This window comes from Salvelinus fontinalis, chromosome 23 (genome assembly GCF_029448725.1).
Source record: "Salvelinus fontinalis isolate EN_2023a chromosome 23, ASM2944872v1, whole genome shotgun sequence".
Classification (NCBI taxonomy): domain Eukaryota; kingdom Metazoa; phylum Chordata; class Actinopteri; order Salmoniformes; family Salmonidae; genus Salvelinus; species Salvelinus fontinalis.
In genome coordinates this window covers 660,725-666,628 of record NC_074687.1, presented here as the reverse complement: position 1 = coordinate 666,628, position 5,904 = coordinate 660,725, and positions in this window count along the sequence as shown.

Here is a 5,904-nt window from a genome sequence, read left to right as displayed (position 1 = left end):
CCACCAGTCCAGATAACACTAACTACAGCCACTAGATGGTTCCACCAGTCCAGATAACACTAACTACAGCCACTAGATGGTTCCACCAGTCCAGATAACACTAACTACAGCCACTAGATGGTTCCACCAGTCCAGATAACACTAACTACAGCCACTAGATGGTTCCACCAGTCCAGATAACACTAACTACAGCCACTAGATGGTTCCACCAGTCCAGATAACACTAACTACAGCCACTAGATGGTTCCACCAGTCCAGATAACACTAACTACAGCCACTAGATGGTTCCACCAGTCCAGATAACACTAACTACAGCCACTAGATGGTTCCACCAGTCCAGATAACACTAACTACAGCCACTAGATGGTTCCACCAGTCCAGATAACACTAACTACAGCCACTAGATGGTTCCACCAGTCCAGATAACACTAACTACAGCCACTAGATGGTTCCACCAGTCCAGATAACACTAACTACAGCCACTAGATGGTTCCACCAGTCCAGATAACACTAACTACAGCCACTAGATGGTTCCACCAGTCCAGATAACACTAACTACAGCCACTAGATGGTTCCACCAGTCCAGATAACACTAACTACAGCCACTAGATGGTTCCACCAGTCCAGATAACACTAACTACAGCCACTAGATGGTTCCACCAGTCCAGATAACACTAACTACAGCCACTAGATGGTTCCACCAGTCCAGATAACACTAACTACAGCCACTAGATGGTTCCACCAGTCCAGATAACACTAACTACAGCCACTAGATGGTTCCACCAGTCCAGATAACACTAACTACAGCCACTAGATGGTTCCACCAGTCCAGATAACACTAACTACAGCCACTAGATGGTTCCACCAGTCCAGATAACACTAACTACAGCCACTAGATGGTTCCACCAGTCCAGATAACACTAACTACAGCCACTAGATGGTTCCACCAGTCCAGATAACACTAACTACAGCCACTAGATGGTTCCACCAGTCCAGATAACACTAACTACAGCCACTAGATGGTTCCACCAGTCCAGATAACACTAACTACAGCCACTAGATGGTTCCACCAGTCCAGATAACACTAACTACAGCCACTAGATGGTTCCACCAGTCCAGATAACACTAACTACAGCCACTAGATGGTTCCACCAGTCCAGATAACACTAACTACAGCCACTAGATGGTTCCACCAGTCCAGATAACACTAACTACAGCCACTAGATGGTTCCACCAGTCCAGATAACACTAACTACAGCCACTAGATGGTTCCACCAGTCCAGATAACACTAACTACAGCCACTAGATGGTTCCACCAGTCCAGATAACACTAACTACAGCCACTAGATGGTTCCACCAGTCCAGATAACACTAACTACAGCCACTAGATGGTTCCACCAGTCCAGATAACACTAACTACAGCCACTAGATGGTTCCACCAGTCCAGATAACACTAACTACAGCCACTAGATGGTTCCACCAGTCCAGATAACACTAACTACAGCCACTAGATGGTTCCACCAGTCCAGATAACACTAACTACAGCCACTAGATGGTTCCACCAGTCCAGATAACACTAACTACAGCCACTAGATGGTTCCACCAGTCCAGATAACACTAACTACAGCCACTAGATGGTTCCACCAGTCCAGATAACACTAACTACAGCCACTAGATGGTTCCACCAGTCCAGATAACACTAACTACAGCCACTAGATGGTTCCACCAGTCCAGATAACACTAACTACAGCCACTAGATGGTTCCACCAGTCCAGATAACACTAACTACAGCCACTAGATGGTTCCACCAGTCCAGATAACACTAACTACAGCCACTAGATGGTTCCACCAGTCCAGATAACACTAACTACAGCCACTAGATGGTTCCACCAGTCCAGATAACACTAACTACAGCCACTAGATGGTTCCACCAGTCCAGATAACACTAACTACAGCCACTAGATGGTTCCACCAGTCCAGATAACACTAACTACAGCCACTAGATGGTTCCACCAGTCCAGATAACACTAACTACAGCCACTAGATGGTTCCACCAGTCCAGATAACACTAACTACAGCCACTAGATGGTTCCACCAGTCCAGATAACACTAACTACAGCCACTAGATGGTTCCACCAGTCCAGATAACACTAACTACAGCCACTAGATGGTTCCACCAGTCCAGATAACACTAACTACAGCCACTAGATGGTTCCACCAGTCCAGATAACACTAACTACAGCCACTAGATGGTTCCACCAGTCCAGATAACACTAACTACAGCCACTAGATGGTTCCACCAGTCCAGATAACACTAACTACAGCCACTAGATGGTTCCACCAGTCCAGATAACACTAACTACAGCCACTAGATGGTTCCACCAGTCCAGATAACACTAACTACAGCCACTAGATGGTTCCACCAGTCCAGATAACACTAACTACAGCCACTAGATGGTTCCACCAGTCCAGATAACACTAACTACAGCCACTAGATGGTTCCACCAGTCCAGATAACACTAACTACAGCCACTAGATGGTTCCACCAGTCCAGATAACACTAACTACAGCCACTAGATGGTTCCACCAGTCCAGATAACACTAACTACAGCCACTAGATGGTTCCACCAGTCCAGATAACACTAACTACAGCCACTAGATGGTTCCACCAGTCCAGATAACACTAACTACAGCCACTAGATGGTTCCACCAGTCCAGATAACACTAACTACAGCCACTAGATGGTTCCACCAGTCCAGATAACACTAACTACAGCCACTAGATGGTTCCACCAGTCCAGATAACACTAACTACAGCCACTAGATGGTTCCACCAGTCCAGATAACACTAACTACAGCCACTAGATGGTTCCACCAGTCCAGATAACACTAACTACAGCCACTAGATGGTTCCACCAGTCCAGATAACACTAACTACAGCCACTAGATGGTTCCACCAGTCCAGATAACACTAACTACAGCCACTAGATGGTTCCACCAGTCCAGATAACACTAACTACAGCCACTAGATGGTTCCACCAGTCCAGATAACACTAACTACAGCCACTAGATGGTTCCACCAGTCCAGATAACACTAACTACAGCCACTAGATGGTTCCACCAGTCCAGATAACACTAACTACAGCCACTAGATGGTTCCACCAGTCCAGATAACACTAACTACAGCCACTAGATGGTTCCACCAGTCCAGATAACACTAACTACAGCCACTAGATGGTTCCACCAGTCCAGATAACACTAACTACAGCCACTAGATGGTTCCACCAGTCCAGATAACACTAACTACAGCCACTAGATGGTTCCACCAGTCCAGATAACACTAACTACAGCCACTAGATGGTTCCACCAGTCCAGATAACACTAACTACAGCCACTAGATGGTTCCACCAGTCCAGATAACACTAACTACAGCCACTAGATGGTTCCACCAGTCCAGATAACACTAACTACAGCCACTAGATGGTTCCACCAGTCCAGATAACACTAACTACAGCCACTAGATGGTTCCACCAGTCCAGATAACACTAACTACAGCCACTAGATGGTTCCACCAGTCCAGATAACACTAACTACAGCCACTAGATGGTTCCACCAGTCCAGATAACACTAACTACAGCCACTAGATGGTTCCACCAGTCCAGATAACACTAACTACAGCCACTAGATGGTTCCACCAGTCCAGATAACACTAACTACAGCCACTAGATGGTTCCACCAGTCCAGATAACACTAACTACAGCCACTAGATGGTTCCACCAGTCCAGATAACACTAACTACAGCCACTAGATGGTTCCACCAGTCCAGATAACACTAACTACAGCCACTAGATGGTTCCACCAGTCCAGATAACACTAACTACAGCCACTAGATGGTTCCACCAGTCCAGATAACACTAACTACAGCCACTAGATGGTTCCACCAGTCCAGATAACACTAACTACAGCCACTAGATGGTTCCACCAGTCCAGATAACACTAACTACAGCCACTAGATGGTTCCACCAGTCCAGATAACACTAACTACAGCCACTAGATGGTTCCACCAGTCCAGATAACACTAACTACAGCCACTAGATGGTTCCACCAGTCCAGATAACACTAACTACAGCCACTAGATGGTTCCACCAGTCCAGATAACACTAACTACAGCCACTAGATGGTTCCACCAGTCCAGATAACACTAACTACAGCCACTAGATGGTTCCACCAGTCCAGATAACACTAACTACAGCCACTAGATGGTTCCACCAGTCCAGATAACACTAACTACAGCCACTAGATGGTTCCACCAGTCCAGATAACACTAACTACAGCCACTAGATGGTTCCACCAGTCCAGATAACACTAACTACAGCCACTAGATGGTTCCACCAGTCCAGATAACACTAACTACAGCCACTAGATGGTTCCACCAGTCCAGATAACACTAACTACAGCCACTAGATGGTTCCACCAGTCCAGATAACACTAACTACAGCCACTAGATGGTTCCACCAGTCCAGATAACACTAACTACAGCCACTAGATGGTTCCACCAGTCCAGATAACACTAACTACAGCCACTAGATGGTTCCACCAGTCCAGATAACACTAACTACAGCCACTAGATGGTTCCACCAGTCCAGATAACACTAACTACAGCCACTAGATGGTTCCACCAGTCCAGATAACACTAACTACAGCCACTAGATGGTTCCACCAGTCCAGATAACACTAACTACAGCCACTAGATGGTTCCACCAGTCCAGATAACACTAACTACAGCCACTAGATGGTTCCACCAGTCCAGATAACACTAACTACAGCCACTAGATGGTTCCACCAGTCCAGATAACACTAACTACAGCCACTAGATGGTTCCACCAGTCCAGATAACACTAACTACAGCCACTAGATGGTTCCACCAGTCCAGATAACACTAACTACAGCCACTAGATGGTTCCACCAGTCCAGATAACACTAACTACAGCCACTAGATGGTTCCACCAGTCCAGATAACACTAACTACAGCCACTAGATGGTTCCACCAGTCCAGATAACACTAACTACAGCCACTAGATGGTTCCACCAGTCCAGATAACACTAACTACAGCCACTAGATGGTTCCACCAGTCCAGATAACACTAACTACAGCCACTAGATGGTTCCACCAGTCCAGATAACACTAACTACAGCCACTAGATGGTTCCACCAGTCCAGATAACACTAACTACAGCCACTAGATGGTTCCACCAGTCCAGATAACACTAACTACAGCCACTAGATGGTTCCACCAGTCCAGATAACACTAACTACAGCCACTAGATGGTTCCACCAGTCCAGATAACACTAACTACAGCCACTAGATGGTTCCACCAGTCCAGATAACACTAACTACAGCCACTAGATGGTTCCACCAGTCCAGATAACACTAACTACAGCCACTAGATGGTTCCACCAGTCCAGATAACACTAACTACAGCCACTAGATGGTTCCACCAGTCCAGATAACACTAACTACAGCCACTAGATGGTTCCACCAGTCCAGATAACACTAACTACAGCCACTAGATGGTTCCACCAGTCCAGATAACACTAACTACAGCCACTAGATGGTTCCACCAGTCCAGATAACACTAACTACAGCCACTAGATGGTTCCACCAGTCCAGATAACACTAACTACAGCCACTAGATGGTTCCACCAGTCCAGATAACACTAACTACAGCCACTAGATGGTTCCACCAGTCCAGATAACACTAACTACAGCCACTAGATGGTTCCACCAGTCCAGATAACACTAACTACAGCCACTAGATGGTTCCACCAGTCCAGATAACACTAACTACAGCCACTAGATGGTTCCACCAGTCCAGATAACACTAACTACAGCCACTAGATGGTT